The following is a 13,254-nucleotide window of genomic DNA, read 5'->3' on the forward strand; positions in this document are numbered from 1 at the left end:
GCCAAACTTTCCACACCTATTCGCCTTATAGCTTTAGTAAGCGATCCCACCCACTGCGCCCGTGCGGCGGACCACCGAAGACGCCTTTTTTCGTATTGACTTTGACAGGGAAAATTTTCAAATCGCTGCCGCTCGTACAGTTTTGAAGCTACACTCCCCAAACTCGGACCGCATATTGTTGGTGCCACCCCGAATAAAAATATGTATTTTTGGGGGGCACCCCAAAGTGGGCGGAGCTACCAACAGCCAATGAAATTTTAGCAATTTTCTAAACGCTACTCCTCCCAGAGTTTTAGGAGTACAATTATGAAACTTTGCACACTTGTTGGGCTCATACCCGAATAGGTTGCTTGTGCTCTGTTAAGCAATCCCACCCTCCGTGGCCCTGTGGCGGCCCCCCAAAGACCCCATTTTTTCCCATAGACTTTCATTGGAAAATTTGAAACTTTTGCCACTCGTACAGCATTAACCCTTTAAGTGCCAGCAGAATTTCACATTTTGGTTACGCGAAATGCCAGCCGTTTTTGAAACATTTTGTGCTCTCTCACTTTAGGGGCATTTTCTGAGGGGAAACCTATAGTTTACCTAGGAAAACTATACATTGTTTTTTTCGGTAGAAACTGAGCTTTCTAAATCTGCCGGAGTTTTCATGTATTTCCACCTGTGCAAAAAAATTTATAGTGCTAAATACCAAAAAAAAATGAAAAATTACCATTTTTCATCGTATATCAATTTATACCAGAAAAATATTTCATTTTAGGGATGATAATCCAACTGATTTGGAAAGCCTTATGTCTCTCGAACGTGCCAATACCAGATATGTATAGTTTTAGGGAGATTTAGGATTTCTGTACAGCAAAAACTCCCGGCAGTATATTACCAAATTTTGAAAGCACTAAGGCAGAAAACGGCATGCTTTAGATTCCAAGGCAAAAAATCCTGAAACCGTAGGTTTACCCCAGAAAACCATACATTTTTGAAAAGTACACATTCTGCCGATTACAAAATGGGTAACTATGTCTCTCTACTCCCAACTACCAAACATAAAAGCTTGTCTGAAAATAGCGGTTTTTTCAAAAAAAAATTCAAAATTCTGAAAAATCATTTCAAAGGTTTTATTTTGCTGCTCCGCATATCCCAAACTATATTAGGTACCAAGAAAAAGCACCTGAAATATGATTGCCAGGGGTCCACTGAACAGTTTGATACCCATTATGCATAGGTTTACCAAAGTATCTGGCATTTAGAGACACCAATATGAAGTTAGCACATCCAAATTGATCAGGACTTTACTTCAGCTACTGAGAAATCAACACATTGACTGCATTTTTTGTGGGGTAAAAACACAGAAATATATGTTTACCCCCCAAACCCATATATTTTTGGAAAGTACACATTCTACTGAATCTAAAATGGGTACCCATGCCTTTCTGCTCCAAACTACTGAGTCGCAAGGCTTTCCCAAAATTGTCGGTTTTGGTGAAATATCTGAAAATTGCCTCAAACCTTCAACTTCCCAGCACCATATCGCCCATGTATCATTACGTACTAAGAAAAAGCACCCTAAATATGATTGCCAGGGTTCCTCTGAACATTTTGGTGGTCATTGTTCATAAGTTTACCAAAGTATCTGGCATTTAGAGGCCCCAAAATGAAGTTAGCGCATACAAACAGTCCCGTGGGTAACTTCAGCTAATGAAAGATCAACACATTGACTGCATTTTTGTGGGGTAAAAACACAGAAATATATGTTTACCCCCCAAACCCATATATTTTTGGAAAGTACACATTCTACTGAATCTAAAATGGGTACCCATGCCTTTCTGCTCCAAACTACTGAGTCGCAAGGCTTTCCCAAAGTTGTCGGTTTTGGTGAAATATCTGAAAATTGCCTCAAAGCTTCAACTTCCCAGCACCATATCACCCATGTGTCATTACGTACTAAGAAAAAGCACCCTAAATATGATTGCCAGGGTTCCTCTGAACATTTTGATGGCCATTGTTCATAAGTTTACCAAAGTATCTGGCATTTAGAGGCCCCAAAATGAAGTTAGCGCATACAAACAGTCCCGTGGGTAACTTCATCTAATGAAAAATCAACACATTGACTGCATTTTTGTGGGGTAAAAACACAGAAATATATGTTTACCCCCCAAACCCATATATTTTTGGAAAGTACACATTCTACTGAATCTAAAATGGGTACCCATGCCTTTCTGCTTTCAGCATAAAACATCCTAAATATGAACGCCAGGGGTCTACTAAACACTTTGATGCCCAATATGCATAGATATACCAAACTATGTGGCGCACAGAGACCACCAAATGACAATAGTGTATATACATTTTCACGGCTGACGCGTGCTGGCTGCTGCAATATGAGCACCTGGTGTGTGTAATATGCGACATTAGACCCCCCTAACAGTACAGAGACCCCAGAAAACCATATATTTTCAGAAAGTACACATTCTGACGAATCCAATATGGGTAAATATGTGTTCCTACTGCAAACTGCCAAACTGCAAAGCAATGCTGAACGTAACGGTTTTTATCAAATTTCTGAAAATCGTCACAAAGCTTGAATTTTACCCCATTATATGCCCCACATTTCGTAACTTATCAGCATAAAACATCCCAAATATGAACGCCAGGGGTCTACTGAACACTTTGATGCCCAGTATGCATAGATATACCAAACTATGTGGCGCACAGAGACCCCCAAATGACAATAGTGTATATACATTTTCACGGCTGACGCACTGGCAGCTGCAATATAAGCACCTGGTGTGTGTATTATGCGACATTAGACCCCCCTAACAGTACAGAGACCCCAGAAAACCATATATTTTCAGAAAGTACACATTCTGACGAATCCAATATGGGTAAATAAGTGTTTCTACTGCAAACTGCCAAACTGCAAAGCAATGCTGAACATAACGGTTTTTATCAAATTTCTGAAAATTGTCAGAAAGCTTGAATTTTACCCCATTATATGCCACACATTTCGTAACGTATCAGCATAAAACATCCTAAATATGAACGCCAGGGGTCTACTGAACACTTTGATGCCCAATTTGCATAGATATACTAAACTATGTGGTGCACAGAGACCCCCAAATGACAATAGTGTATATACATTTTCACGGCTGACGCGCTGGCTGCTGCAATATGAGCACCTGGTGTGTGTATTATGCGAGATTAGACCCCCCTAAAAGTACAGAGACCCCAGAAAACCATATATTTTCAGAAAGTACACATTCTGACGAATCCAATATGGGTAAATAAGTGTTTCTACTGCAAACTGCCAGACTGCAAATCAATGCTGAACGTAACCGTTTTTATCAAATTTCTGAAAATCGTCACAAAGCTTGAATTTTACCCCATTATATGCCCCACATTTCGTAACTTATCAGCATAAAACATCCTAAATATGAACGCCAGGGGTCTACTGAACACTTTGATGCCCAATATGCATAGATATACCAAACTATGTGGCGCACAGAGACCCCCAAATGACAATAGTGTATATACATTTTCACAGCTGACGCGCTGGCTGCTGCAATATAAGCACCTGGTGTGTGTATTATGCGACATTAGACCCCCCTAACAGTACAAAGACCCCAGAAAACCATATATTTTCAGAAAGTACACATTCTGACGAATCCAATATGGGTAAATAAGTGTTTCTACTGCAAACTGCCAAACTGCAAAGCAATGCTGAACATAACGGTTTTTATCAAATTTCTGAAAATTGTCAGAAAGCTTGAATTTTACCCCATTATATGCCACACATTTCGTAACGTATCAGCATAAAACATCCTAAATATGAACGCCAGGGGTCTACTGAACACTTTGATGCCCAATTTGCATAGATATACTAAACTATGTGGCGCACAGAGACCCCCAAATGACAATAGTGTATATACATTTTCACGGCTGACGCGCTGGCTGCTGCAATATGAGCACCTGGTGTGTGTATTATGCGACATTAGACCCCCCTAAAAGTACAGAGACCCCAGAAAACCATATATTTTCAGAAAGTACACATTCTGACGAATCCAATATGGGTAAATAAGTGTTTCTACTGCAAACTGCCAGACTGCAAATCAATGCTGAACGTAACCGTTTTTATCAAATTTCTGAAAATCGTCACAAAGCTTGAATTTTACCCCATTATATGCCCCACATTTCGTAACTTATCAGCATAAAACATCCTAAATATGAACGCCAGGGGTCTACTGAACACTTTGATGCCCAATATGCATAGATATACCAAACTATGTGGCGCACAGAGACCCCCAAATGACAATAGTGTATATACATTTTCACAGCTGACGCGCTGGCTGCTGCAATATAAGCACCTGGTGTGTGTATTATGCGACATTAGACCCCCCTAACAGTACAAAGACCCCAGAAAACCATATATTTTCAGAAAGTACACATTCTGACGAATCCAATATGGGTAAATAAGTGTTTCTACTGCAAACTGCCAAACTGCAAAGCAATGCTGAACATAACGGTTTTTATCAAATTTCTGAAAATTGTCAGAAAGCTTGAATTTTACCCCATTATATGCCCCACATTTTGTAACGTATCAGCATAAAACATCCTAAATATGAACGCCAGAGGTCTACTGAACACTTTGATGCCCAAAATGCATAGATATACCAAACTATGTGGCGCACAGAGACCCCCAAATGGATATATAGTAGATAAAATTTACAAGGCAAAACAAAATAAGGCAGTAAAGGGTGAAATGCAAAAAAATCCAATAAAACCACAAAAATCAATGTTTTTTTTCCAGACTAGTGTTATCAGCTGTCAGAATCACAGTTTGAATATTTTAGATGGGCCAAACAGGTTATACGGCTAGAAAAAAGTGAACACAATATATGCAGAGCTGAAAATGCAATAAAATGGCTAAAAATTCAATAAAATGGCTAAAAATGCACCAAAATACCCAAAATTGCAATATAATCACCGAAATAACATACAAAAGGTATTGCACAGTACGGTTAGCGAATACGCTATGCGTAATGGCAATAAAACATTTTTTTCAGCCAAAAAAAGAAACGATGCGATAAGAAAAAAAAAAAAAAGGCCACAATGCCATGTATGTGCGTGTGCGTGTGTACAAATGGTAAATTACATGTTATGTGCGCGTGTGTGCGTGTGCACATGTGTGTAAGTGCAGTGAGTGTAAGTGACCCCCCCAATCCCCAAAAATGTATGTGTAAGTGTGTGTAAGTGTGAATCTAAGTGTGTATTACTGTAATAAGTGTGTGTTGGTGTGTTTGTGTGTGTAATTGTTGCACTAACCTGAAAAAATCGCTGGAGACTGTTGCAGGCGATCAGGAAGAGCCCCTGGAAGACATCTGCCTCGTGGTTCCTGTCTGTGTGCTGTGGGGGCGGAGATCGACGATCCGGTGCAGGCTGCAGCAGCAGGACACGTAAGTAACACGTGCCTGCTGCTGTTTTTGGGCCCCTGGGCGATCGCGCCCCAGGGGCCACTCGATCCCCTGCTCTGCTCGTTGCCTAGGGGCAGGGGATCGAGCAGGAACGGAGCGAGCGGCTCTAACAGCCGCTCCTCCGCTCCTGAAACAGGAAATGCTGCAGAACGTAGAATCTACGTTCTGTGGCATTTCAAGTACCTTTGCCACAGAACGTAGATTCTACGATCTGTGGCATTTAAAAGGTTAAAGTTACACTCACCAAACTTGGGTCACTTAGTCATGGGGTCAACCTGAAAAGTTCTGTCACATTTTGGGGACTCCAAAAAGTGGGCGGAGCAACAAACAGCCAATCAGATTTTCCCTATTGACTTCAATGAGAAAATGTCAAACACTGTCATTCCCACAGTGTTAACCCTTTGCCTGCCAAGCACGTACGGCGTACGTGCTGGCAGGCAAATGCTCAGGCTGCCAAGAACGTACATTGTACGTTCTTTAGCAGCTGAGCGCTCTCTCTGCTTCGGCGGCTTTTGCCGCCTCCGCAGAGAGTGGGGAGAGAAGACAGCCCCCTAGGCAACGAGGCTGGGGGGCTGTCAAGTCGGATCTGCGACTCGATTGTCGCAGATCCGACTTCAAAGTAGCAGACGCATCGCATGGAGCGTCTGCTACTACACTCACCTTCTTCCTGCCTGCAGAGCCGCCCACGCACTTCCTGCTGCGCAGCAACTCTGCAGACACGCTGCCAGGACTCCTCCAAAGAAGACAGCGATTCTCCTGCTCCAAAAACGGTAAGTGCACGTTTTTTTACACACTTACCTGCACCTACACATACTTACAGTACATTTATGCATTTTAGTAAAGATTGGAATTTTTTTAAATTTTTTTTTTTTAATTTTAGCACACTTGGTCCCTTTTGTACAGTTATTTACACTTATTTACACTTATTTACATGTATTTGCACACTCAGATAACTTTTATTAGTGCACAAATATGTATACACAAACAGGTGTTTTTTTTTTTTTTTACGAATTCATTATACTGTTATCTTTTGTTTTTTTTGCCTAAAAACGTGTTATTTTGGCAGCGTGACTATTGGATAATCGATTTCGGCCACTAATTACGCTGTCAGAACAATTATTTTGTTATTTCATTGATTTACGCTATTTTTGTGGTTTTATTGCAATTTTATCCCTGCATTATTGTTCCCTATGTATCTTTAGTATCGTTTTGCTGTTTGGTGCTTTGGTATAGAAAGATAGATTTTACTTAGTTTGATCCGCCAAAATATGTGCTTTCCAAAAATATATGGGTTTCTGGGGGTCTTTTTACAGTTTGGGGGTCTTACGGCACATAACGTACAGTTAGGGTTCTCTTTTCTGCAGCTTAGTTGGCTAGCGTGAAAATTCATAGTTACGTTTTTCATTTGGGGTCCATACACAACACATACTTTGGTAAATCTATACATATTGGGCATCAAACTATTTATTAGACCTCTGACGTCCATATTTAGAGAGATTTTTCTTTGTACGTAAAACATTGTGTCCGATAAATGCGGCAAACTGCAACATTTTTAGGCGATTTTCAGAAATGTTGTAAAAACCTATATGTTTAGAAAAGCTTTGCAGTTTGGTAGTTTCGTGTAGAAAGACGTCGTTATCTTTGTTGGAATCGGCAGAATGTGTACTTTCCAAAAATGTATGGTTTTGGGGGGTCATTGCTGTTAGGAGGGTCTTGAGGCAAATAATATGAAGTCAAGGGTCTATGTTCACAGAAGGCGAATGGGCAGCGGAGAAAACTCATATTCACTATTTTTATTTGGGGTCCGCACATGCCAGCTGCCTTGGTATATCTATGCATATTGGGCATCAAACTGTTCAGTAGACCCTTGGCATCAATATTTATGGTGTTTTACAATTGTATGTAAGAAATTGGGTGAGATAAATGCGGCCAATTGCAATATTTTTAGGCGATTTTCAGAAATGTAAAAACAGTTGCTTTTATCGCCAAATTTAGGAAAGGCTTGCGACTTGGTACTTTGGAGTACAAAGACATGCATACCCAATTTGGATTCGCAGGAATGTGTACTTTCCAAAAATATATGGTTTTATGGGGTGAACGCACTTTTTTCTACCTTTGCCCCCCCCAAAACAATGTAAATGTGTTGATTTTGCAGTACCTGAAATGACAGACCATATGGGGGTCTTTGTTTTGGGGCCCCTATACGCCACGTGCTTGGGTACACCTATACATATTGGGCATCAAACTGTTCAGAGGACCCCAGGCTTTCATATTTGGGGTGATTTGTCTTGATACCTAAAAGTATGTGGGTAATACAATGCTGCAGGGTCGAAATTTTGAAGTCATTTTTGGAAATGTCCCCAAAATCACCAAATTTAGGAATGGTTTGCGGCTTGGTACTTTGGAGTACAAAGACATGCATACCCAATTTAGATCCGTGGGAATGTGTACTTTCCGAAAATATATGGTTTTCTGGGGTGAACTTACTTTTTTCTACATTTTCCCCCCTCAAAACAATGTAAATGTGTTGATTTTGCAGTACCTGAAATGACAGACCATATGGGGGTCTTCGTTTTGGGGCCCCTATACGCCACGTGCTTGGGTACACCTATACATATTGGGCATCAAACTGTTCAGAGGACCCCAGGATTTCATATTTGGGGTGATTTGTCTTGATACCTAAAAGTATGTGGGTAATACGATGCTGCAGGGTCGAAATTTTGAAGTCATTTTTGGAAATGTCCCCAAAATCACCAAATTTAGGAATGGTTTGCGGCTTGGTACTTTGGAGTACAAAGACATGCATACCCAATTTAGATCCGTGGGAATGTGTACTTTCCGAAAATATATGGTTTTCTGGGGTGAACTTACTTTTTTCTACATTTGCCCCCCTCAAAACAATGTAAATGTGTTGATTTTGCAGTACCTGAAATGACAGACCATATGGGGGTCTTCGTTTTGGGGCCCCTATACGCCACGTGCTTGGGTACACCTATACATATTGGGCATCAAACTGTTCAGAGGACCCCAGGCTTTCATATTTGGGGTGATTTGTCTTGATACCTAAAAGTATGTGGGTAATACGATGCTGCAGGGTCGAAATTTTGAAGTCATTTTTGGAAATGTCCCCAAAATCACCAAATTTAGGAATGGTTTGCGGCTTGGTACTTTGTAGTAGAAAGACATGCATACCCAATTTAGATTCGTGGGAATGTGTACTTTCCGAAAATATATGGTTTTCTGGGGTGAACTTACTTTTTGCTACCTTTGCCCCCCCCAAAACGATGTAAATGTGTTGATTTTGCAGTACCTGAAATGACAGAACATACAAGGGGGGGTCTTCCTTTTAGGGCCCCTATATGCCACGTGCTTGGGTACACCTATACATATTGGGCATCAAACTGTTCAGAGGACCCTAGGCTTTCATATTTGGGATGATTTCTCTTGATACCTAAAAGTATGTGGGTAATACGATGCTGCAGAGTAGATATTTTGAGGTGATTTTTGGAAATGTCACCTAAATCACCAAATTTAGGAATGATTTGCGGCTTGGTACTTTGGCGTAGAAAGACATGCATACCCAATTTGGATTCGTTGGAATGTGTACTTTCCGAAAATATATGGTTTTCTGGGGTGAACTTACTGTTTTCTACTTTTGCCCCCCCCAAATCGATGTAAATGTGTTGATTTTGCAGTACCTGAAATGACAGACTATATGGGGGTCTTCATTTTAGGGCCCCTATATGCCACATGCTTGGGTACACCTATACATATTGGGCATCAAACTGTTCAGAGGACCCTAGGCTTTCATATTTGGGGTGATTTCTCTTGATACCTAAAAGTATGTGTGTAATACGATGCTGCAGGGTAGATATTTTGAGGTGATTTTTGGAAATGTCACCTAAATCACCAAATTTAGGAATGATTTGCGGCTTGGTACTTTGGCGTAGAAAGACATGCATACCCAATTTGGATTCGTTGGAATGTGTACTTTCCGAAAATATATGGTTTTCTGGGGTGAACTTACTGTTTTCTACTTTTGCCCCCCCCAAATCGATGTAAATGTGTTGATTTTGCAGTACCTGAAATGACAGACTATATGGGGGTCTTCATTTTAGGGCCCCTATATGCCACATGCTTGGGTGCACCTATACATATTGGGCATCAAACTGTTCAGAGGACCCTAGGCTTTCATATTTGGGGTGATTTGTCTTGATACCTAAAAGTATGTGTGTAATAAGATGCTGCAGGGTAGATATTTTGAGGTGATTTTTGGAAATGTCACCTAAATCACCAAATTTAGGAATGATTTGCGGCTTGGTACTTTGGCGTAGAAAGACATGCATACCCAATTTGGATTCGTTGGAATGTGTACTTTCCGAAAATATATGGTTTTCTGGGGTGAACTTACTGTTTTCTACTTTTGCCCCCCCCAAATCGATGTAAATGTGTTGATTTTGCAGTACCTGAAATGACAGACTATATGGGGGTCTTCCTTTTGGGGCCCCTGTATGCCACGTGCTTGGGTACACCTATACATATCGGGCATCAAACTGTTCAGAGGACCCTAGGCTTTCATATTTGGGGTGATTTGTCTTGATACCTAAAAGTATGTGGGTAATACGATGCTGCAGGGTAGATATTTTGAGGTGATTTTTGGAAATGTCACCTAAAGCACCAAATTTAGGAATGGTTTGCGGCTTGGTACTTTGGCGTAGAAAGACATGCATACCCAATTTGGATTCGTTGGAATGTGTACTTTCCGAAAATATATGGTTTTCTGGGGTGAACTTACTGTTTTCTACTTTTGCCCCCCCCCTAACGATGTAAATGTGTTGATTTTGCAGTACCTGAAATGACAGACTATATGGGGGTCTTCCTTTTGGGGCCCCTGTATGCCACGTGCTTGGGTACACCTATACATATTGGGCATCAAACTGTTCAGAGGACCCTAGGCTTTCATATTTGGGGTGATTTCTCTTGATACCTAAAAGTATGTGGGTAATACGATGCTGCAGGGTAGATATTTTGAGGTGATTTTTGGAAATGTCACCAAAATCACCAAATTGAGGAATGATTTGCGGCTTGGTACTTTGGCGTAGAAAGACATGCATACCCAATTTGAATTCGTGGGAATGTGTACTTTCCGAAAATATATGGTTTTCTGGGGTGAACTTACTGTTTTCTACTTTTGCCCCCCCAAAACAATGTAAATGTGTTGATTTTGCAGTACCTGAAATGTCAGACTATATGGGGGTCTTCCTTTTAGGGCCCCTATATGCCACATGCTTGGGTACACCTATACATATTGGGCATCAAACTGTTCAGAGGACCCCAGGCTTTCATATTTGGGGTGATTTGTCTTGATACCTAAAAGTATGTGGGTAATACGATGCTGCAGGTTCGAAATTTTGAAGTCATTTTTGGAAATGTCCCCAAAATCACCAAATTTAGGAATGGTTTGCGGCTTGGTACTTTGGAGTACAAAGACATGCATACCCAATTTAGATCCGTGGGAATGTGTACTTTCCGAAAATATATGGTTTTCTGGGGTGAACTTACTTTTTTCTACATTTGCCCCCCTCAAAACAATGTAAATGTGTTGATTTTGCAGTACCTGAAATGACAGACCATATGGGGGTCTTCGTTTTGGGGCCCCTATACGCCACGTGCTTGGGTACACCTATACATATTGGGCATCAAACTGTTCAGAGGACCCCAGGCTTTCATATTTGGGGTGATTTGTCTTGATACCTAAAAGTATGTGGGTAATACGATGCTGCAGGGTCGAAATTTTGAAGTCATTTTTGGAAATGTCCCCAAAATCACCAAATTTAGGAATGATTTGCGGCTTGGTACTTTGGCGTAGAAAGACATGCATACCCAATTTAGATTCAGGGGAATGTGTACTTTCCGAAAATATATGGTTTTCTGGGGTGAACGTACTGTTTTCTACCTTTGCCGCCCCCCAAAACGATGTAAATGTGTTGATTTTGCAGTATCTGAAATTACAGAACAAACGGGGGGTCTTCCTTTTGGGGCCTCCTATGCCACGTGCTTGGGTACATCTATTCATATTGGGCATCAAACTGTTCAGTGGACCCAGGATTTTATATTTGGGGTGTTTTACATTGATACCTAATGATGTGTGGGAGATATGTTGCTGTAGAGTGGAAGCTTTGAGGTCATTTTTCAAAAAATTCACCAATTTCTATAAAACACTATAACTTTAGGAAACAATTGCAACTTGGTGGTTTGGAGTACAAAGATATTTCTACCCATTTTTGATTCACCAGAATCTGTTCTTTCTAGTAATGGGTAGTTTTCTTGGGTAAACCTACTGTTAGTGGAATGTTTGGCCTTGAAATCAAAAGTATGCCGTTTGGGGAGTGTTGCTTTGGAAATTTGGTTGTGTACTGCTTGTAGATTTTGAGCTATACAAGTGAGAAATCTCCATAAAACTATATATATTTGGTATTGTCGCGTTCAGGAGACATAGACCTTTCTAAATCAGCTGTGTTCTCGTACGTAAAATGAATGATGTTTCTGATATATGTGATTGTTCTTCGTGCAACATGATTTTTTTCATTTTATTTGACACTTAGAATCCAATATTTTTTTAGAGAAGTAGAATTACACCAAAATTCTTGCATATTGTGAAAGTTCAGGTTGTCCTGAAAAAAACAATATATTGTTTTCCTGGGTTAACTAAAAGACCACCCCAGGAAAGGCCCTTAAAGTGAAAGAGTGCAAAATATCTAAAAACTGCTTGGCAGTAGATGTTCGCATCTAGGACAAAACGGCTGGCAGGGAAAGGGTTAAAGCCAGAGAAGCCAAACTTGGCACCATGGGTCACTGGGGTTAGAATTTGGAAAAGTGGGCAGAGTCTACCACAGCCAATCAAATATTAGCCATTTGTTTCAATGGGAAAAGTTAAAACTGTCGCCGCTCTTAGATTGTTCATGGGAGGGTCCTCAAACTTGGCACAGTTGGTCACTGGAGGACCGGGATCAAAATCTGGAAAAGTGGGTGGAGCCAAAAACAACCAATCAGATTTCTTTGATGATTTCAATGGGACAAATTAAAATTGCTGCCATTTGCACGTTATTGATGTCATGGACCTCAAATATCACAAATGTGGTCACTGGGTGTTTGCACTTCAAAGTTAGGAAAAGTGGGGGGAGCCACCAACAACCAATCAAATGTCATTCATTGATTTTCAAGAGAAAAACATAAAACTGCTGCCATTTTTACAGGTTTAATGTCATGATTCCGAAACCTTAAAGTGTTAGTCACTTGGTGACTCTGGTTCAGAATTAGGGAAAAAAGGGGGCGGGGCAACAACAGCCAATCGGACTTCAGCCATTGACCTTAATGAAAAACGCCAAATTGCTGCTATTATTACGGCGTCCATGCCAAGTGTCCCAAACTCAGCACAATTACTCACTGGGTGACTGTGGTCAAAATTTAGGAAAAGTGGGCGGAGCCAATAACAGCCAATCAGATTTTACCTATTGACTTCAATGTAAAAGTTTCAAATACTACCATTCTCACAGTTTTAAAGCCAGAGGCCCCAAACTTGGTACAGACCATGACTGGGTGACTGGGGTTAAAATTCGGAAAACTGGGTGGAGCTTAAAACAGCCAATCAAATGTTACCTATTGCTAATCAATGTCAATATATAAGTTGCTGCCATTCTTTCACAGTTAATGGCAGGGACATCAAACTTGGCACAGTCGGTCACAGGGGGACTGGGATTCAAATTTTAAAAGTGGGTGGAGCCAA

This window comes from Xenopus laevis, chromosome 2L (genome assembly GCF_017654675.1).
Source record: "Xenopus laevis strain J_2021 chromosome 2L, Xenopus_laevis_v10.1, whole genome shotgun sequence".
Classification (NCBI taxonomy): domain Eukaryota; kingdom Metazoa; phylum Chordata; class Amphibia; order Anura; family Pipidae; genus Xenopus; species Xenopus laevis.